The sequence below is a fragment of the Cryptomeria japonica genome, unplaced genomic scaffold, assembly GCF_030272615.1.
Source record: "Cryptomeria japonica unplaced genomic scaffold, Sugi_1.0 HiC_scaffold_90, whole genome shotgun sequence".
Lineage (NCBI taxonomy): Eukaryota > Viridiplantae > Streptophyta > Pinopsida > Cupressales > Cupressaceae > Cryptomeria > Cryptomeria japonica.
In genome coordinates this window covers 365,001-387,500 of record NW_026728912.1, presented here as the reverse complement: position 1 = coordinate 387,500, position 22,500 = coordinate 365,001, and the positions used below count along the sequence as shown (strand labels likewise).

At 60.5% G+C, this 22,500-nt stretch overlaps 2 non-coding genes across 2 annotated transcripts; both read left to right on the top strand.

Annotated features, from left to right (window-relative positions):
- The first annotated feature begins 12,183 nt into the window (after positions 1-12,183).
- Positions 12,184-12,302, top strand: LOC131864692 (5S ribosomal RNA). The gene has a single exon (XR_009363456.1). It is a non-coding gene; the product is annotated as a 5S ribosomal RNA (ribosomal RNA).
- A 7,816-nt stretch (positions 12,303-20,118) lies between these two features.
- On the top strand, positions 20,119-20,237 carry LOC131864691 (5S ribosomal RNA). The gene has a single exon (XR_009363455.1). It is a non-coding gene; the product is annotated as a 5S ribosomal RNA (ribosomal RNA).
- The last annotated feature ends 2,263 nt before the right edge of the window (positions 20,238-22,500 follow it).

Sequence of the window (22,500 nt, the reverse complement as noted above, 5' to 3'; positions counted from 1 at the left end):
CTCATAGGCAATTCCGCTCTTATCCGGTCACGTTTGTGTGCCCGAATTTCGCAAGGCAACCTCCATGGGACATGGAAAAGACTCGAGAAGAGAGCTCGCTCACGGGAGAGAGAAGCCAAGGAGACCACGAGAGTGCTGAGAGTGGGACAGCGCTGAATAGGCGGGAGAAGCCTGCGCGTATAAACGGAGATATATATCCAATTGCAACGAAGGAACGTGCCAAAGATCGAGAACAATGGCAGAAATGCTAGTAACGTGCACTTCGGGACCAACGCATCACCGGAAGACAACCGCCAAACATCGAAAGAGTCGCGATGCTCCGCAACCTACGTGCAAAGCGGTCGCACACCGGGTAAGGGAGTGAGAGCCCCAAACATAGCTGGGCGAGGCGCTCACTCCGCTCTTTAATATCTCGTTAATACCGCCAAGGAAATGGCACAAGCACACACACACAAGCATCCTCGGAAGAGGACAGTTCGAGTGACAGGTCAAATCCAAGAGTTCCGAAGACTACCTCCAGGAACAATCGGGAACAAGACCGATTACAAGTCGTCGAGTCTGTTACTGGGCGAACACGAGATGCGCACAGGAAATCGATCAGCCCTCACAATGGCCCAAGGCCAGAGATCGGACTGCTACGATTTACCCCAACAATCATCGTGCCACTCTTCGCAGAGAGGTGATAGACGCCAACGAGCCCGCGCATAGCAATCGAGGTGTAAAAAGGGCGTTGAAGGCAGGAAGCCTGGACGAAAGAGGCTACGAGGTCACCTCGAAGCGGTCTAAGAATCGGGCGCACTTGGGGCGACTACCAGTGCCAACCCCTTATCCCGCGGTGCGTCCGACACACAGAAATTTCCAAGGCGGCCAAGGAGCCTCCCCGCATAGCAATCGGGGTGTGAGGTTACGGATGCAGCATTGATAGCAATCGAGGTGTGAGGCGAAGGATGCAGAAGTGAGAGCCGAGGGATGTAGCAGAGATAGCAATCGGGGTGTGTGATGCAGAAGAGATAGCAATCGAGGTGTGCGGTGGGAAGGGCCCAGCAGCCAGAATGCATGAAGCGACGGATGAAGCAGTGATGACAACCGGGCTGTGAGGAGAGGAGGGATGCAGCCAAGAAAGCAATCAGGGCTCGAGGCAAGGGATGCATCAAGGATAGCAATCATGTTGTGAGGCGAGATTCCAAAGGCTAAACGTGAGAGGCTGCAGGGTCGACTCAGAGAGGTCTATGCATGTGAGAGGCTGAAAGCAAGGTCGACTCGGAGCGGTCTATGCATCGGGCGCGCTTGGGGCGACTACCAGTGCCAACCCCTTATCCCGCGACGCGTCCGACAAAGAGAACGTTCCAAGGCGGCAGAGGAGGTTACCAGCCGAAGGATGCAGTAGCAATAACAGGTATAGTTCCGCGGCGGCCGAGAAGACTCACCGCATAGGAATCGGGATGCGAGGCGAGGGATGCGGCGGGAAGGCCCCGACGGCTAAACGGAAGAGGCTGCAGGGCCGCCTCGGAATGGTCCAAGCATCGGATGCGATTGGGACGACTACCAGTGCCAACCCCTTATCCCGCGATGCGTCCGATACACAGATAGTTCCAAGGCGGCCGAGGAGCCTCACCGCATATCAATCGGGGTGCGAGGCGAGGGATGGGGCGGGAAGGCCCCAACGGCTAGACGGAAGAGGCTTCAGGGCCACCTCGGAATGGTCCAAGCATCGGACGCGCTTGGGGCGACTGCCAGTGCCAACCCCTTATCCCGCGATGCGTCCGATACACAGATGGTTCCAAGGCGGCCGAGGAGCCTCACCGCATAGCAATCGGGGGTGCGAGGCGAGGGATGGGGCGGGAAGGCCCCAACGGCTAGACGGAAGAGGCTTCAGGGCCGCCTAGGAATGGTCCAAGCATCGGACACGCTTGGGGCGACTACCAGTGACAGCCCCCTATCCCGCGATGCGTCCGATACGAAGATGGTTCCAAGGCGGCCGAGGAGCCTCACCGCATAGCAATCGGGGTGCGAGGTGGGGGATGCGGCGAGATGGCCCCAACGGCTAGACGGAAGAGGCCACAGGGCCGCGTCGGAATAGTCCAAGCATCGGACGCGCTTGGGGCGACTACCAGTGACAACCCCTTATCCCGCGATGCGTCCGATACGAAGATAGTTCCAAGGCGGCCGAGGAGCCTCACCGCATAGCAATCGGGGTGCGAGGTGGGGGATGCGGCGAGATGGCCCCAACGGCTAGACGGAAGAGGCTGCAGGGCCGCCTCGGAATAGTCCAAGCATCGGACGCGCTTGGGGCCACTACCAGTGACAACCCCTTATCCCGCAATGCGTCCGATACGAAGATAGTTCCAAGGCGGCCGAAGAGCCTCACCGCATAGCAATCGGGGTGCGAGGTGGGGGATGCGGCGAGATGGCCCCAACGGCTAGACGGAAGAGGCCACAGGGCCGCCTCGGAATAGTCCAAGCATCGGACGCGCTTGGGGCGACTACCAGTGACAACCCCTTATCCCGCGATGCGTCCGATACGAAGATAGTTCCCAGGCGGCCGAGGAGCCTCACCGCATAGCAATCGGGGTGCGAGGCGAGGGATGCGGCGAGATGGCCCCAAAGGCTAGACGGAAGAGGCTGCAGGGCTGCCTCGGAATAGTCCAAGCATCGGACGCGCTTGGGGCGACTACCACTGCCAACCCCTTATCCCGCGATGCGTCCGATACACAGATAGTTCCGAGGCGGCCGAGGAGGTGGGGGATGCAGCGAGATGGCCCCAACGGCTAGACGGAAGAGGCTGCAGGGCCGCCTCGGAATAGTCCAAGCATCGGACGCGCTTGGGGCGACTACCAGTGACAACCCCTTATCCCGCGATGCGTCCGATACACAGATAGTTCCGAGGCGGCCAAGGAGCCTCACCGCATAGCAATCGTGGTGCGAGGTGGGGGATGCGGCGAGATGGCCCCAACGGCTAGACGGAAGAGGCTGCAGGGCCGCCTCGGAATGGTCCAAGCATCGGATGCGCTTGGGGCGACTACCACTGCCAACCCCTTATCCCGCGATGCGTCCGATACACAGATAGTTCCAAGGCGGCCGAGGAGCCTCACAGCATAGCAATCGGGGTGCGAGGCGAGGGATGCGGCGAGAAAGCCCCAACGGCTAGAGGGAAGAGGCTTCAGGTCCGCCTCGGAATGGTCCAAGCATCGGACGCGCTTGGGGCGACTACCAGTGACAACCCCTTATCCCGCGACGCGTCCGATACACAGATAGTTCCAAGGCGGCCGAGGAGCCTCACCGCATAGCAATCGGGGTGCGAGGCGAGGGATGCGGCGAGAAGGACCCAACGGCTACACGGAAGAGGCTTCGGGGCCGCCTCGGAATGGTCCAAGCATCGGACGCGCTTGGGGCGACTACCAGTGACAACCCCTTATCCCGCGACGCGTCCGATACACAGATAGTTCCAAGGCGGCCGAGGAGCCTCACCGCATAGCAATCGGGGTGCGAGGCGAGGGATGCGGCGAGAAGGACCCAACGGCTACACGGAAGAGGCTTCGGGGCCGCCTCGGAATGGTCCAAGCATCGGACGCGCTTGGGGCGACTACCAGTGACAACCCCTTATCCCGCGACGCGTCCGATACACAGATAGTTCCAAGGCGGCCGAGGAGCCTCACCGCATAGCAATCGGGGTGCGAGGCGAGGGATGCGGCGAGAAGGACCCAACGGCTAGACGGAAGAGGCTTCGGGTCCGCCTCGGAATGGTCCAAGCATCGGACGCGCTTGGGGCGACTACCAGTGACAACCCCTTATCCCGCGACGCGTCCGATACACAGATAGTTCCAAGGCGGCCGAGGAGCCTCACCGCATAGCAATCGGGGTGCGAGGCGAGGGATGCGGCGAGAAGGACCCAACGGCTAGACGGAAGAGGCTTCGGGTCCGCCTCGGAATGGTCCAAGCATCGGACGCGCTTGGGGCGACTACCAGTGACAACCCCTTATCCCGCGACGCGTCCGATACACAGATAGTTCCAAGGCGGCCGAGGAGCCTCACCGCATAGCAATCGGGGTGCGAGGCGAGGGATGCGGCGAGAAGGACCCAACGGCTAGACGGAAGAGGCTTCGGGTCCGCCTCGGAATGGTCCAAGCATCGGACGCGCTTGGGGCGACTACCAGTGACAACCCCTTATCCCGCGACGCGTCCGATACACAGATAGTTCCGAGGCGGCCGAGGAGCCTCACCGCATAGCAATCGGGGTGCGAGGCGAAGGATGCGGCGAGAAGGACCCAACGGCTAGACGGAAGAGGCTTCGGGTCCGCCTCGGAATGGTCCAAGCATCGGACGCGCTTGGGGCGACTACCAGTGACAACCCCTTATCCCGCGACGCGTCCGATACACAGATAGTTCCAAGGCGGCCGAGGAGCCTCACCGCATAGCAATCGGGGTGCGAGGCGAGGGATGCGGCGAGAAGGACCCAACGGCTAGACGGAAGAGGCTTCAGGGCCGCCTCGGAATGGTCCAAGCATCGGACGCGCTTGGGGCGACTACCAATGACAACCCCTTATCCCGCGACGCGTCCGATACACAGATAGTTCCGAGGCGGCCGAGGAGCCTCACCGCATAGCAATCGGGGTGCGAGGCGAGGGATGCGGCGAGAAGGACCCAACGGCTAGACGGAAGAGGCTTCAGGGCCGCCTCGGAATGGTCCAAGCATCGGACGCGCTTGGGGCGACTACCAGTGACAACCCCTTATCCCGCGACGCGTCCGATACACAGATAGTTCCGAGGCGGCCGAGGAGCCTCACCGCATAGCAATCGGGGTGCGAGGCGAGGGATGCGGCGAGAAGGACCCAACGGCTAGACGGAAGAGGCTTCAGGGCCGCCTCGGAATGGTCCAAGCATCGGACGCGCTTGGGGCGACTACCGTTGCCAACCCCTTATCCCGCGATGCGTCTGATACACAGATAGTTCCGAGGCGGCCGAGGAGCCTCACCGCATAGCAATCGGGTTGCGAGGCAGATTATTGGGAAGGGAACCCCCTGGGATGCGGCTCAAGCAGTGCCCAAAGGGACTGGAATGCGGAATCACATCGAGAGACCCAAATGCTATACGAGGGCTCAAATCGAATTATCGATTTGGCCACGACATGGACGCATCGGAACGACTACCTTTGCCGAACCACTCGCAATTGCATCCATACCGAAACCAATAGACATTTCCGTTAGAGCCCTCGCATAGCATTCGGGAATCTCGCATGCCCCTCTAAATCGACCAATGCTGGCGCTCAATGAAAATCCGAGCGCTACCACCGTTCGAGCGCCAGCATTGGTCGAGTTAGAGGGGCACGGGGGAGAATGCTCCAGTCAACACCTCCCCTATATAAGTTATTTGTCCGATTCTCGCACAACCGTAGTCTGCCTCGTCGAATCAAACAACGGTCCCAGATTCCGACTTCCGTTCCGTAGAGACCCAAAAGCTAGATGGAGGCTCGCAAGAAAGAGAGTCGGCGCATAGCAATCGGGTTTCTCGAACGTTTAGGGACCGAGCTCACTTGCGGATAGGGCAAAATCCGCCAAGCAACCCAAAAGCTAGACGGGGGCTCGAATCGAATCGCCTAGGCGGCCACAACAACGACGTGTTGGATCGACTACCAGTGCCAAACCATTCAGCAAGACTAGTCTGTGTCGAGGCCGGATAGAGATTCTCAGAGAGCGCCCGCATAGCATTTAGGAGACCTGCCGCGTCCCTCACACTCGACAAATGGTGGTGCACGTTTATAAATCCGAGCGATCCCAACCCTTTCAAGCACCAACATCGGTCGAGATAGAGGGGCACGGAGGGGGCTGCGTGAGACAACACAGTCCCCTATATAAGTTATTTGTCCGATTCTCACACATCCGAAGAATGGTCATCAAATCGGACAACAGCCCAAACTTCCGACTTCCGTCCCAGAAAGCCCAAGAGCTATCTAAAACGTTCATGGCCGGAACTCGATCGCGGCTATACCAGTCCGCCAAGCAACCCAAAAGCTAGACTGGAGCTCTAGTCGAATCACCTCTGTGGCCATTGCAAGGACGTGTTGGAGCGACTACCATTGCCGAACCATTCCGCAGGTCGAGTCCATACCAAGGCCGCATAGAGATTCACGATGAGCTCCTGCATAGCAATCAGGAGACTTGCCGTGTCCATCACAATCGATAAATCCTGGTGCAAGATTTTTGCATCCGAGCGCTCCAACCAGTCGAGCACCAGCATCAATCGACATAAACGGGCACGGGGGGAGGATGCTCGAGAACACTACCTCCCCTATATAAGTTATTTGTCCGATTCTCAAGCAGCCGAAGTCTGGTCATCGAATCGGGTCAAAGACCACAACTTCCGACTTTACCCACAATGCAAGTCATCGAATCGAACATCGGCCCCCGAGTCGGACTCCATGCGTATGTCAGGTCATCGGACCCAAATTCCGCCTTCCTGCGCATGGCGGGCCATCAATATCAACTCGGTCATCGGACCCAAACTCCGCCTTTTTGCGTATGGCACGCCTTCAAATCGGTCATCGGACCCAAATTCCGCCTTCCTGTGCATGGCGGGCCATCAACATCAACTCGGTCATCGGACCCAAATTCCGCCTTTCTGCGCATGGCACGCCATCAACTCGGTCATCGGACCCAAATTCCGCCTTCCTGCGCATGGCAGGTCATCGGACACAAATTCAGACCTCGCCAATATGCCTACGTATCGAATCGGTCATCGGACCCAACTTCCGACTTCATCCATACTGTAGGGTCTTTGAGGTTGGCGCGGTGCGCTCAACCCAGGGAGTCGACCCATCGAAGCATACACCTCCCCTATATAAGCTATTTGTCCGATTCCCACACCTGTGTAGTTTGCACCTCTGACCAGGACATCGACCCCAACTTCCGAACTCGACTGCAACGACGGCACCAGCGCCTTGGTGCGCACCTTGCGACGCACAGTCCCAACATTCGCCTTCCTGCACATGGCAGGTCATCGGACCCAAATTCCGACCTCGCGAGTATGCCTACATATCGAATCGGTCATCGGACCCAACTTCCGACTTCATCCATACCGTAGGGTCTTTGAGGTTGGCGCGGTGCGCTCAACCCGGGGAGTCGACCCAACGAAGCATACACCTCCCCTATATAAGCTATTTGTCCGATTCCCACACCTGTGTAGTTTGCACCTCCGATCAAGACATCGACCCCAACTTCCGAACTCGCCTCCAACGACCGAACCAGCGCCTTGGTGCGCACCTTGCAACGCACAGTGCCAACATTCGCCTTCCTGCACGTGGCAGGTCATCGGACCCAAATTCCGACCTCGCGAGTATGCCTACATATCGAATCGGTCATCGGACCCAACTTCCGACTTCATCCATACCGTAGGGTCTTTGAGGTTGGCGCGGTGCGCTCAACCCGGGGAGTCGACCCAACGAAGCATACACCTCCCCTATATAAGCTATTTGTCCGATTCCCACACCTGTGTAGCTTGCACCTCCGATCAGGACATCGACCCCAACTTCCGAACTCGACTAAAAAGACCGCACCAGCGCCTTGGTGTGCACCTTGCAACGCACAGTGTCAACATTCGCCTTCCTGCACATGGCAGGTCATCGGACCCAAATTCCGACCTCATGAGCATACCTACTAATCGAATTGGTCATCGGACCCAACTTCCGACTTCATCCATACCGTAGGGTCTTTGAGGTTGGCGCGGTGCGCTCAACCTGGGGAGTCGACCCATCGAAGCATACACCTCCCCTATATAAGCTATTTGTCCGATTCCGACACCTGTGTAGTTTGCACCTCCGCTCAGGACATCGACCCCAACTTCCGAACTCGCCTGCAACGACCGAACCAGCGCCTTGGTGCGCACCAAAAGTGCGCACTTTTGGAGGGCACTTTTGTGCGCTCCAAAGGTGCGCACTTTTGGAGGGCACTTTTCTGCGCTCCAAAGGTGCGCACTTTTGGAGGGCACTTTTTGGAGGGCACTTTTCTGCGCTCCAAAGGTGCGCACTTTTGGAGGGCACTTTTTGGAGGGCACTTTTCTGCGCTCCAAAGGTGCGCACTTTTGGAGGGCACTTTTTGGAGGGCACTTTTCTGCGCTCCAAAGGTGCGCACTTTTGGAGGGCACTTTTTGGAGGGCACTTTTCTGCGCTCCAAAGGTGCGCACTTTTGGAGGGCACTTTTTGGAGGGCACTTTTCTGCGCTCCAAAGGTGCGCACTTTTGGAGGGCACTTTTCTGCGCTCCAAAGGTGCGCACTTTTGGAGGGCACTTTTTGGAGGGCACTTTTCTGCGCTCCAAAGGTGCGCACTTTTGGAGGGCACTTTTCTGCGCTCCAAAGGTGCGCACTTTTGGAGGGCACTTTTTGGAGGGCACTTTTCTGCGCTCCAAAGGTGCGCACTTTTGGAGGGCACTTTTGTGCACTCCAAAGGTGCGCACTTTTGGAGGGCACTTTTCCTGTGCTCCAAAGGTGCACACCTAGGTGAGCACCTTCGACCACACCTTGTAGCACACCAAACTCTGACTTTCGACTTCATCCGCAATGCAGGGTCTTTGAGGTTGGCGCAATGCGCACAACCAGGGGAGTCGACCCATCAAACCCAACACCTCCCCTATATAAGCTATTTGTCTGATTCTCATACATGCGTAGCCTGCAGGAGCAATTAGGACATCGACCCCAACTTTCGGCTTCTAAACGAAAACAAGGTCTTTGAGGTTGGTGTAATGCGAACAACTAGGGGAGTCAACCCATCAAACCCAACACCTCCCCTATATAAGCTATTTGTCTGATTCTCATACATGTGTAGTCTACAGGAGCAATTAGGACATCGACCCCAACTTTTGACTTCTTAACGAAAACAAGGTCTTTGAGGTTGACGTAATGCGCACAACCAGGGGAGTCGACCCATCAAACCCAACACCTCCCCTATATAAGCTATTTGTCCGATTCTCATACATGTGTAGCCTGCAGGAGCCATTAGGACATTGACCCCAACTTTTGACTTCTTAACGAAAACAAGGTCTTTGAGGTTGGCGTAATGCGCACAACCAAGGGAGTTGACCCATCAAACCCAACACCTCCCCTATATAAGCTATTTGTCTGATTCTCATACATGTGTAGCCTGCAACAACGATTAGGACATCCACCCCAACTTCTGAATTCGTCTGCGTTGACCGCACCAAAGGTGCACGCCTTGGTGCTCACCAAAATCCGACTTCCGACTTCTTCTGCTATGCGGGGTCTTTGAGGTTGGCGCAGTGCGCACAACCAGGGGAGTCAACCCACCGAATGCAACACCTCCCCTATATAAGCTATTTGTCTGATTCTCATACATGCGTAGACTGCAGCAATGATTAGGACATCCACCCCAACTTTTGACTTCTTAAACAAGACAGGGTCTTTGAAGTTGGTGCAGTGCACACAACCAGGGGAGTCGACCCATCAAACGCAACACCTCCCCTATATAAAGCTATTTGTCCGATTCTCATACGTGTAGTCTGCAGCAGCGATTAGGACATCGACCCCAACTTCCGAATTCGTTTGCATTGACCGCACCAAAGGTGCACGCCTTGGTGTGCACCCTGGAGTGCACTTTGGTGCTCACCTCGGTGCACACTTTGGTGTGCACCTCGGTGTGCACCAAAGGTGCGCACCTTGGAGCGCACCAAAGGTGTACACTTTGGAGCGCACCACATAGGGTCTTTGAGAGGTTGGCGCAGTGCGCACACCAAGGTGGGTGTTGAGGTGCGTGCCGAGGTGGGTGGGTGCTAGGGTGCGCTCCATGGTGGGTGCCAGGGTGGGTGCGTGCTAGGGTGGATTCCAAAGAGGGTCATAGGGTGGGTGCCAAGGTGGGTTGGTGATATAGTGGGTTCAAAGGTGGGTACTAGGGTGGGTTCCAAGGTGGGTCACAAGTTGGGTGCCAGGATGCGTGGGTGTTAGGTTGGGTGCCAAGGTGGGCTCCTGCGTGGGTGGGTGCTAGGGTGGGTTTCAAGGTGGACGCGAGGGCGGGTGCCAAGGTGGGTAACAAGTTGGGTGTTAGGATGGGTGAGTGCTAGAGTGGGTGCCAAGGTGGGTGGGTGCTAAGGTGGATGCCAAGGTGGTTCACAGGGTGGGTGGGTTCTAGGGTGAGTTCCAAGGTGGGTCACAGGTTCAGTGCTAGGGTGGGTGTCAAGGCGGGTGTCGAGGTGCCTGGGTGCTAGGGTGTGGATGCCAATGTGGGTCATAGGGTGGGTACTAGGGTGGGCTGCAATGTGGGTGCCAAGGTGGGTAACATGCTCGGTGGGTTCTAAATTGGGTGCCAGGGTGGGTGTGCACCCACCTTGCCCGAGGTGGGTGCCAAGGTGCCAGTGTGGGTGGGTGCTAAGGTGGATGCCAAGGTGGGTGAGAAGGTGGGTGATAGGTTGAGTGGTAGGATGGGTGGGTGCCAAGATGGGTCACAGGGTGGGTGCAAGGGTGGGTAGGTGCTAGGGTTGGTGTCAGGGTGGGTGGGTGCTAGGTTGGGTTCCAAGGTGGGTGCGAGGGTGAGTGTCAAGGTGGGTCACAGGTTAGGTGCTAGGATGGGTGAGTGCTAGGGTGCAAAGGTGCCAGGGTGGGTGCTAGGATGGGTCGATGCTAGGGTGAGTGGCAAGGTGGGTCCACAAGTGTCAAGGTGGGTGCCGAGGTGGGTGCCAAGTCGGCGACTGCTATGGTGGATGCCAAGGTGGGTCACGGGGTGGGTGCCAAGTTGCTAGGTTGGGTTCCAAGGTGGGTGCCAACGTGGGTGCTAGGGTGCGTGGGTTAAAGGGTGTGTCACAACGTGGGTGCCAGGATGGGTGCGCACCCACACTGGCCAAGACGGGTGCGGGTGCAAGGTTGGGTTCCAAGCCCGGTCACAGGCTGGGTGCTAGGATGGGTGGGTGCCAAGGTGGGCACCAGGGTGGGTGCACCCACCCTGGCCAAGGTGGGTCACGGGGTGGGTCCTAGGGTGGGTAACGGGGTGGGTACTAAGGTGCGTGCCAAGGTGGGTCATAGGGTGGGTGCCAAGGTGGGCACCAGGGTGGGTGTGCACCAACCCTAGCCAGGGTAGGTCACGGGGTGGTTGTCGGGGTGGGCGTCAAGGAGCCAAGGTGGGTGGCAAGTAGCCAAGTTGCGTGCCAAGGTGGGTGTCGGGGTGGGTGCCAAGGATCCAAGGTGGGTGCCAAGGAACCAAGGTGGGTGTCTGGGTGGGTGCCGAGGTGGGAGCCAGGGTGGGTCCCAAGGTGAGTGCAAAGGTGGGTGCCAGGGTCAAGGTGAGTGCCAATGTGGGTTCCAAGGTGCCAGGGTCAGGGTGAGTGCCAATGTGGGTTCAAAGGTGCTAAGTTGGGTGCGAGGTTGGGTGCGAGGGTGGGTGGGTGCCAAGGTGTGCTAGGTGGAAGCCCGGGTGGGTCGGCATCCCATGGGTGTCGAGTTGGGTGCCTGATGGGTGCTTCTTGTCAAGTTTTAGTCGTCGGGACTCATTTCGAGCCTTAGAGGTCGTTTCTTGTCCGGTTGCCCTGTCTTCGACCTGGGAACCCAATTTTGGTCCTCGGGTCCCATTTTTTTTTGTCTCGCATCCCACTTTTGGCCTGTGGCCTTTTCGGGGTCGATTCTCGTTTTGGGCATCAGAGCATGTTTCTTCTCCTAAAACCCAATATTTGTTTATTAAGTCTCGGAACACATTTTTGTTCTCGTGGACCCATCATGGGTCTTGGAACGCATTTGTGGTCCTTGGGTCCCATTTTGCATCCCGAAACTTGTGTTTTGGTGCTTGATCCCTATTTTGGGTGCCCACCTTGCACCAAGTGCGCACCCGGGGCAAACCGAGCGCCTTGGTGCACCAGGGCAAGATCGAGCGTGCACCCGAGGCGCCCCGAACATGCACCAAGGTGCACTCGGCCCACATGTGAGCGCAGGTCGTTGCGCCCGAGGTGGTGTGTGGGCACCGCGTTGCAGACGGGACACTGCACGCACACGACGCCCCCTCCAGGTGCACGCACGTAGGCCGGGCCGGGTGCACACCCGACGCCCTAGCAAGGTGCGCGCACCCGGGCAGGGCTCACACTTGGCGAACGGGGCGCACTTCGCGAGGGAGGGTGTGCACCTCGACGGGGGTGGGTGGCCGGGGTGGATTCGCACGTGGGTCGCGGTTTGCTAAGTACACACTGCGACAAGCTCATAACGGGTGCGATCATACCAGCGTTAGTGCACCGGATCCCATCAGAACTCCGCAGTTAAGCGCGCTTGGGCCGGAGTAGTACTGGGATGGGTGACCTCCCGGGAAGTCCCGGTGTTGCACCCTTTTTTAGTTTTTCGCCGGGCGTCGCAATGCTATTTGAATAAACCTTTTGCCCGTTTGCGTTCTCGTCGGGGCCGGGCCGGGCCGGGGTGCGCTGCCCGCACTACCGCGCGCGCGGGGGGCGACACCGAGCGCGCACCCGAGGCGCCCCGAGCACACAGGCCACGGTGCAACCCGGGCGTTGTGCGCGCACCCCGGTGCGCCCGAGGTGCTGCGCGCGCACCCAGGTGAAATCGGTGTGCACCTCGGCCAGTGCGCGCTCGGTCGAGTCGCGCACGTTGGCCAAGGTGCACGGTGATGTTTCTTACTCTAAGGTTCCGCACCAGACGCCCGGGACAGGTGAGCGAAGCTGGGCGGGGCCGGGTGCGCGGCCGGGGCAGGTGCACGCAGCTGGAGAGAGCTTTGGAGCACACTTCGGAGCGCACCAATGATGCGCTCCATTCAAAAGTTTCCTGAAAAGGCAAAAAAAGTTGAGATTATAGAATTTCCCACTTGAGAGATTGTAAAAAAAAAAAATTTAAAATGAAGGAAACGCGGGTGCCAAGGTGTGCGCAGCCCAGCCAAGGTGTGCGCACCAAGGCGCCCACCCTGGCGAAGGTGCACGCAAGGTGCGCACCCGAGGCAAACCGGACAATTAACCCAACTTTCGACTTCGCGCGCACCTTGGAGCGCACTTCGGAGCGCTCCTTGGTGCGCACCAATCTTGGGCACCTCGGAGTGCACCATGGCGCCCACCAAGGTGCGCACCCGGGGCAAACCGAGCTCCGACTTCGTGCGCACCTTGGAGCGCACGAAAGGTGCGCACCATGGCGCCCACCAAGGTGCGCAGCCCAGCCAAGGCGTGCGCATCAAGGTGCGCACCCTGGCGAAGGTGCGCACCCGGGGCAAACCGAGCTCCGACTTCGTGCGCACCTTGGAGCGCACAAAAGGTGCGCAACCCAGCCAAGGTGTGCGCACCCCGGTCAAACCGAGCTCCGAATCGTGCGCACCAGAGGTGCACGCCATCGTGCGCACCTTGGAGCACACTTCGGAGCCCTCCTTGGTGCGCGCCGATGTTGCGCACCTCGGAGCGCACCCGGGGAAAACAATGCAATTAACCCGACTTTCGACTTCGTGGGCACCTCGGAGCGCTCTCGGGTTCGCACCTCGGAGCACACCGAGGTGCGCACCTTTGATGCGCTGCCTTCACCAATTTCCAGAAAAGGCAAGAAAACATTGAGAAGGTGTGCGCACCGAGGTGCCCAAGGTGCCCACCCTGGCGAAGGTGCACGCGAGGTGCGCACCCGGGGCAAACCGGGCTCCGACTTCGTGCACGCCGCACCTTGGAGCACACTTCGGAGCGCTCCTTGGTGCGCACCAGGGCGCGCAACCCAGCCGAGGTGCCCACCCCGGCGAAGGTGCACGCGAGGTGCGCACCCGGGGCAAACCGGGCTCCGACTTCGTGCACGCCATGGTGCCCACCGCGGCGAAGGTGCACGCGAGGTGCGCACCCGGGGCAAACCGGGCTCCGACTTCGTGCACGCCGCACCTTGGAGCACACTTCGGAGCGCTCCTTGGTGCGCACCATGGTGCCCACCAGGGCGCGCAACCCCGCCGAAGGTGCACGCGAGGTGCGCACCCGGGGCAAACCGGGCTCCGACTTCGTGCACGCCGCACCTTGGAGCACACTTCGGAGCGCTCCTTGGTGCGCACCATGGTGCCCACCAGGGCGCGCAACCCCGCCGAAGGTGCACGCGAGTGTGCGCACCCGGGGCAAACCGGGCTCCGACTTCGTGCACGCCATGGTGCGCACCGCGGCGAAGGTGCGCACCCGGGGCAAACCGGGCTCCGACTTCGTGCACGCCGCACCTTGGAGCACACTTCGGAGCGCTCCTTGGTGCGCACCAGGGCGCGCAACCCAGCCGAGGTGCCCACCCCGGCGAAGGTGCACGCGAGGTGCGTACCCGGGGCAAACCGGGCTCCGACTTCGTGCACGCCGCACCTTGGAGCACACTTCGGAGCGCTCCTTGGTGCGCACCATGGTGCCCACCAGGCCGCGCAACCCAGCCAAGGTGTGCGCACCAAGGTGCACGCGAGGTGCGCACCCGGGGCAAACCGGGGTCCGACTTCGTGCACGCCGCACCTTGGAGCACACATCGGGGCGCTCCCGGGTTCGCACCGGCGTTGCGCACCGTGGTGGGCACCTCGGAGCACACCAAGGTGGGCAGCGAGGTGCGCACCTTTGATGCGATGCCTTCACTAATTTCCATAAAAGGCAAAAAAAAAACGAGATTTTAAAATTTCCGTTTTGAAAGATAGTGAGAAAAAGGGAATGCTGGTGCCATCTTGAGCCCGCCCTGGTGCGCAGCCCAGCCAAGGTGTGCGCACCAAGGTGCCCACCCTGGCGAAGGTGCGCGCCCGGGCAATTAACCCAACTTCCAACTTCGCGCGCGCCAGGGTGGGAGCGCACCCAACAACCGGGCCTGGGAAGAGCCAATGCGAGAAACCCCACCAAACGCTCTGACAAAAAAAGAGGGGGCGCTCCAGTAACCCCGCTTCGGAGCGCACCCTGGGCAAACCCAGCCAAGGTGCCCACCCCGGCCAAGGTGCAGGCGAGGTGCGCACCCGGGGCAAACCGGGCTCCGACAACGTGCACGCCGCACCTTGGAGCACACTTCGTAGCGCTCCCGGGTGCGCACCTCAGAGCACACCAAGGTGGGCAGCGAGGTGCGCACCTTTGATGCGCTGCCTTCACTAATTTCCAGAAAAGGCAAAAAAAAAAGGAGATTTTAAAATTTCCGTTTTGAAAGATAGTGAAAAAAACGGAACGCGCGTGCCATCTTGAGCCCGCCCTGGTGCGCAGCCCAGGTAAGGTGCCCACCCTGGCAAAGGTGCGCACCCGGGCAATTAACCCTACTTCCGACTTCGTGCGCGCCAGGGTGGCAACCGGGCCTCGGAAGAGCCAATGCGAGAAACCCCACCAAACGCTCCGACAAAAAAAGAGGCGGCGCTCCAATAACCCCGCTTCGGAGCGCAGCCGGGGCAAACCCAGCCAAGGTGCCCACCCCGACGAAGGTGCACGCGAGGTGCGCACCCGGGGCAAACCGGGCTCCGACAACGTGCACGCAGCACCTTGGAGCACACTTCGAAGCACTCCCGGGTGCCCACCGGCGTTGCGCACCGTGGTGGGCAGCGAGGTGCGCACCTTTGATGCGCTGCCTTCACTAATTTCCAGAAAAAGGCAAAAAAAAATGAGATTTTAAAATTTCCGTTTTGAAAGATAGTGAAAAAAAAGGAACGCGGGTGCCATCTTGAGCCCGCCCTGGTGCGCAGCCCAGGCAAGGCATGCGCACCAAGGTGCCCACCCGAGGTGCACACCCGGGGCAAACCGGGCTCCGACTTCGTGCAGGCCGCACCTTGGAGCACACTTCGGAGCGCTCCTTGGTGCGCACCATGGTGCCCACCAGGGCGCGCAACCCAGCCAAGGTCTGCACACCAAGGTGCCCACCCCGGCGAAGGTGCACGCGAGGTGCGCACCCGGGGCAAACCGGGCTCCGACTTCGTGCACGCCATGGTGCCCACCGCGGCGAAGGTGCACGCGAGGTGCGCACCCGGGGCAAACCGGGCTCCGACTTCGTGCACGCCGCACCTTGGAGCACACTTCGGAGCGCTCCTTGGTGCGCACCATGGTGCCCACCAGGGCGCGCAACCCAGCCAAGGTGTGCGCACCAAGGTGCACGCGAGGTGCGCACCCGGGGCAAACCGGGGTCCGACTTCGTGCACGCCGCACCTTGGAGCACACATCGGAGCGCTCCCAGGTTCGCACCAGCGTTGCGCACCTTTGATGCGCTGCCTTCACTAATTTCCAGAAAAGGCAAAAAAAAACGATATTTTAAAATTTCCGTTCTGAAAGATAGTGAAAAAAACGGAACGCGGGTGCCATCTTGAGCCCTTCCTGGTGCGCAGCCCAGGCAAGTTGTGCGCACCAAGGTGCCCACCCTGGCGGAGGTGCGCGCCCGGGGCAAACCGGGCTCCGACTTCGTGCACTGCATGGTGCCCACCAAGGCGCGCAACCCAGCCAAGGTGCCCACCGCAGCGAAGGTGCACGCGAGGTGCACACCCGGGGCAAACCGGGCTCCGACTTCGTGCACGCCGCACCTTGGAGCACACTTCAGAGCGCTCCTTGGTGCGCACCAGGGCGCGCAACCCAGCCGAGGTGCCCACCCCGGCGAAGGTGCACGCGAGGTGCGCACCCGGGGCAAACCGGGCTCCGACTTCGTGCACGCCATGGTGCCCACCGCGGCGAAGGTGCGCACCCGGGGCAAACCGGGCTCCGACTTCGTGCACGCCGCACCTTGGAGCACACTTCGGAGCGCTCCTTGGTGCGCACCATGGTGCCCACCAGGCCGCGCAACCCAGCCAAGGTGTGCGCACCAAGGTGCACGCGAGGTGCGCACCCGGGGCAAACCGGGGTCCGACTTCGTGCACGCCGCACCTTGGAGCACACATCGGGGCGCTCCCAGGGTTCGCACCGGCGTTGCGCACCGTGGTGGGCACCTCGGAGCACACCAAGGTGGGCAGCGAGGTGCGCACCTTTGATGCGATGCCTTCACTAATTTCCATAAAAGGCAAAAAAAAAACGAGATTTTAAAATTTCCGTTTTGAAAGATAGTGAGAAAAAGGGAATGCTGGTGCCATCTTGAGCCCGCCCTGGTGCGCAGCCCAGCCAAGGTTTGCGCACCAAGGTGCCCACCCTGGCGAAGGTGCGCGCCCGGGCAATTAACCCAACTTCCAACTTCGCGCGCGCCAGGGTGGGAGCGCACCCAACAACCGGGCCTGGGAAGAGCCAATGCGAGAAACCCCACCAAACTCTCTGACAAAAAAAGAGGGGGCGCTCCAGTAACCCCGCTTCGGAGCGCACCCTGGGCAAACCCAGCCAAGGTGCCCACCCCGGCCAAGGTGCAGGCGAGGTGCGCACCCGGGGCAAACCGGGCTCCGACAACGTGCACGCCGCACCTTGGAGCACACTTCGTAGCGCTCCCGGGTGCGCACCTCAGAGCACACCAAGGTGGGCAGCGAGGTGCGCACCTTTGATGCGCTGCCTTCACTAATTTCCAGAAAAGGCAAAAAAAAAAGGAGATTTTAAAATTTCCGTTTTGAAAGATAGTGAAAAAAACGGAACGCGCGTGCCATCTTGAGCCCGCCCTGGTGCGCAGCCCAGGTAAGGTGCCACCCTGGCAAAGGTGCGCACCCGGGCAATTAACCCTACTTCCGACTTCGTGCGCGCCAGGGTGGCAACCGGGCCTCGGAAGAGCCAATGCGAGAAACCCCACCAAACGCTCCGACAAAAAAAGAGGCGGCGCTCCAATAACCCCGCTTCGGAGCGCAGCCGGGGCAAACCAAGCCAAGGTGCCCACCCCGACGAAGGTGCACGCGAGGTGCGCACCCGGGGCAAACCGGGCTCCGACAACGTGCACGCAACACCTTGGAGCACACTTCGAAGCACTCCCGGGTGCCCACCGGCGTTGCGCACCGTGGTGGGCAGCGAGGTGCGCACCTTTGATGCGCTGCCTTCACTAATTTCCAGAAAAAGGCAAAAAAAAATGAGATTTTAAAATTTCCGTTTTGAAAGATAGTGAAAAAAAAGGAACGCGGGTGCCATCTTGAGCCCGCCCTGGTGCGCAGCCCAGGCAAGGCATGCGCACCAAGGTGCCCACCCGAGGTGCACACCCGGGGCAAACCGGGCTCCGACTTCGTGCAGGCCGCACCTTGGAGCACACTTCGGAGCGCTCCTTGGTGCGCACCATGGTGCCCACCAGGGCGCACCCGGGGCAAACCGGGCTCCGACTTTGTGCACGCCGCACCTTGGAGCACACATCGGAGCGCTCCCAGGTTCGCACCAGCGTTGCGCACCTTTGATGCGCTGCCTTCACTAATTTCCAGAAAAGGCAAAAAAAAACGATATTTTAAAATTTCCGTTCTGAAAGATAGTGAAAAAAACGGAACGCGGGTGCCATCTTGAGCCCTTCCTGGTGCGCAGCCCAGGCAAGTTGTGCGCACCAAGGTGCCCACCCTGGCGGAGGTGCGCGCCCGGGGCAAACCGGGCTCCGACTTCGTGCACTGCATGGTGCCCACCAAGGCGCGCAACCCAGCCAAGGTGCCCACCGCAGCGAAGGTGCACGCGAGGTGCGCACCCGAGGTGCACACCCGGGGCAAACCGGGCTCCGACTTCGTGCACGCCGCACCTTGGAGCACACTTCAGAGCGCTCCTTGGTACGCACCAGGGCGCGCAACCCAGCCAAGGTGCTCACCCCGGCGAAGGTGCACGCGAGGTGCGCACCCGGGGCAAACCGGGCTCGGACTTCGTGCACGCCGCACCTTGGAGCACACATCGGAGCGCTCCCGGGTTCGCACCAGCATTGCGCACCTTTGATGCGCTGCCTTCACTAATTTCCAGAAAAGGCAAAAAAAAGAAAAAAATGAGATTTTAAAATTTCCGTTTTGAAAGATAGTGAAAAAAACGGAACGCGGGTGCCATCTTGAGCCCGCCCTGGTGTGCAGCCCAGGCAAGTTGTGCGCACCAAGGCACCCACCCTGGCCAAGGTGGGTCACGGGGTGGGTCCTAGGGTGGGTAACGGGGTGGGTACTAAGGTGCGTGCCAAGGTGGGTCATAGGGTGGGTGCCAAGGTGGGCACCAGGGTGGGTGTGCACCAACCCTAGCCAGGGTAGGTCACGGGGTGGTTGTCGGGGTGGGCGTCAAGGAGCCAAGATGGGTGGCAAGTAGCCAAGTTGCGTGCCAAGGTGGGTGTCGGGGTGGGTGCCAAGGATCCAAGGTGGGTGCCAAGGAACCAAGGTGGGTGTCTGGGTGGGTGCCGAGGTGGGAGCCAGGGTGGGTCCCAAGGTGAGTGCAAAGGTGGGTGCCAGGGTCAAGGTGAGTGCCAATGTGGGTTCCAAGGTGCCAGGGTCAGGGTGAGTGCCAATGTGGGTTCAAAGGTGCTAAGTTGGGTGCGAGGTTGGGTGCGAGGGTGGGTGGGTGCCAAGGTGTGCTAGGTGGAAGCCCGGGTGGGTCGGCATCCCATGGGTGTCGAGTTGGGTGCCTGATGGGTGCTTCTTGTCAAGTTTTAGTCGCCGGGACTCATTTCGAGCCTTAGAGGTCGTTTCTTGTCCGGTTGCCCTGTCTTCGACCTGGGAACCCAATTTTGGTCCTCGGGTCCCATTTTTTTTTGTCTCGCATCCCACTTTTGGCCTGTGGCCTTTTCGGGGTCGATTCTCGTTTTGGGCATCAGAGCATGTTTCTTCTCCTAAAACCCAATATTTGTTTATTAAGTCTCGGAACACATTTTTGTTCTCGTGGACCCATCATGGGTCTTGGAACGCATTTGTGGTCCTTGGGTCCCATTTTGCATCCCGAAACTTGTGTTTTGGTGCTTGATCCCTATTTTGGGTGCCCACCTTGCACCAAGTGCGCACCCGGGGCAAACCGAGCGCCTTGGTGCACCGGGGCAAGATCGAGCGTGCACCCGAGGCGCCCCGAACATGCACCAAGGTGCACTCGGCCCACATGTGAGCGCAGGTCGTTGCGCCCGAGGTGGTGTGTGGGCACCGCGTTGCAGACGGGACACTGCACGCACACGACGCCCCCTCCAGGTGCACGCACGTAGGCCGGGCCGGGTGCACACCCGACGCCCTAGCAAGGTGCGCGCACCCGGGCAGGGCTCACACTTGGCGAACGGGGCGCACTTCGCGAGGGAGGGTGTGCACCTCGACGGGGGTGGGTGGCCGGGGTGGATTCGCACGTGGGTCGCGGTTTGCTAAGTACACACTGCGACAAGCTCATAACGGGTGCGATCATACCAGCGTTAGTGCACCGGATCCCATCAGAACTCCGCAGTTAAGCGCGCTTGGGCCGGAGTAGTACTGGGATGGGTGACCTCCCGGGAAGTCCCGGTGTTGCACCCTTTTTTAGTTTTTCGCCGGGCGTCGCAATGCTATTTGAATAAACCTTTTGCCCGTTTGCGTTCTCGTCGGGGCCGGGCCGGGCCGGGGTGCGCTGCCCGCACTACCGCGCGCGCGGGGGCGACACCGAGCGCGCACCCGAGGCGCCCCGAGCACACAGGCCACGGTGCAACCCGGGCGTTGTGCGCGCACCCCGGTGCGCCCGAGGTGCTGCGCGCGCACCCAGGTGAAATCGGTGTGCACCTCGGCCAGTGCGCGCTCGGTCGAGTCGCGCACGTTGGCCAAGGTGCACGGTGATGTTTCTTACTCTAAGGTTCCGCACCAGACGCCCGGGACAGGTGAGCGAAGCTGGGCGGGGCCGGGGTGCGCGGCCGGGGCAGGTGCACGCAGCTGGAGAGAGCTTTGGAGCACACTTCGGAGCGCACCAATGATGCGCTCCATTCAAAAGTTTCCTGAAAAGGCAAAAAAAGTTGAGATTATAGAATTTCCCACTTGAGAGATTGTAAAAAAAAAAAATTTAAAATGAAGGAAACGCGGGTGCCAAGGTGTGCGCAGCCCAGCCAAGGTGTGCGCACCAAGGCGCCCACCCTGGCGAAGGTGCACGCAAGGTGCGCACCCGAGGCAAACCGGACAATTAACCCAACTTTCGACTTCGCGCGCACCTTGGAGCGCACTTCGGAGCGCTCCTTGGTGCGCACCAATCTTGGGCACCTCGGAGTGCACCATGGCGCCCACCAAGGTGCGCACCCGGGGCAAACCGAGCTCCGACTTCGTGCGCACCTTGGAGCGCACGAAAGGTGCGCACCATGGCGCCCACCAAGGTGCGCAGCCCAGCCAAGGCGTGCGCATCAAGGTGCGCACCCTGGCGAAGGTGCGCACCCGGGGCAAACCGAGCTCCGACTTCGTGCGCACCTTGGAGCGCACAAAAGGTGCGCAACCCAGCCAAGGTGTGCGCACCCCGGTCAAACCGAGCTCCGAATCGTGCGCACCAGAGGTGCACGCCATCGTGCGCACCTTGGAGCACACTTCGGAGCCCTCCTTGGTGCGCGCCGATGTTGCGCACCTCGGAGCGCACCCGGGGAAAACAATGCAATTAACCCGACTTTCGACTTCGTGGGCACCTCGGAGCGCTCTCGGGTTCGCACCTCGGAGCACACCGAGGTGCCCACCCTGGCGAAGGTGCACGCGAGGTGCGCACCCGGGGCAAACCGGGCTCCGACTTCGTGCACGCCGCACCTTGGAGCACACTTCGGAGCGCTCCTTGGTGCGCACCAGGGCGCGCAACCCAGCCGAGGTGCCCACCCCGGCGAAGGTGCACGCGAGGTGCGCACCCGGGGCAAACCGGGCTCCGACTTCGTGCACGCCATGGTGCCCACCGCGGCGAAGGTGCACGCGAGGTGCGCACCCGGGGCAAACCGGGCTCCGACTTCGTGCACGCCGCACCTTGGAGCACACTTCGGAGCGCTCCTTGGTGCGCACCATGGTGCCCACCAGGGCGCGCAACCCCGCCGAAGGTGCACGCGAGGTGCGCACCCGGGGCAAACCGGGCTCCGACTTCGTGCACGCCGCACCTTGGAGCACACTTCGGAGCGCTCCTTGGTGCGCACCATGGTGCCCACCAGGGCGCGCAACCCCGCCGAAGGTGCACGCGAGGTGCGCACCCGGGGCAAACCGGGCTCCGACTTCGTGCACGCCATGGTGCGCACCGCGGCGAAGGTGCGCACCCGGGGCAAACCGGGCTCCGACTTCGTGCACGCCGCACCTTGGAGCACACTTCGGAGCGCTCCTTGGTGCGCACCAGGGCGCGCAACCCAGCCGAGGTGCCCACCCCGGCGAAGGTGCACGCGAGGTGCGTACCCGGGGCAAACCGGGCTCCGACTTCGTGCACGCCGCACCTTGGAGCACACTTCGGAGCGCTCCTTGGTGCGCACCATGGTGCCCACCAGGCCGCGCAACCCAGCCAAGGTGTGCGCACCAAGGTGCACGCGAGGTGCGCACCCGGGGCAAACCGGGGTCCGACTTCGTGCACGCCGCACCTTGGAGCACACATCGGGGCGCTCCCGGGTTCGCACCGGCGTTGCGCACCGTGGTGGGCACCTCGGAGCACACCAAGGTGGGCAGCGAGGTGCGCACCTTTGATGCGATGCCTTCACTAATTTCCATAAAAGGCAAAAAAAAAACGAGATTTTAAAATTTCCGTTTTGAAAGATAGTGAGAAAAAGGGAATGCTGGTGCCATCTTGAGCCCGCCCTGGTGCGCAGCCCAG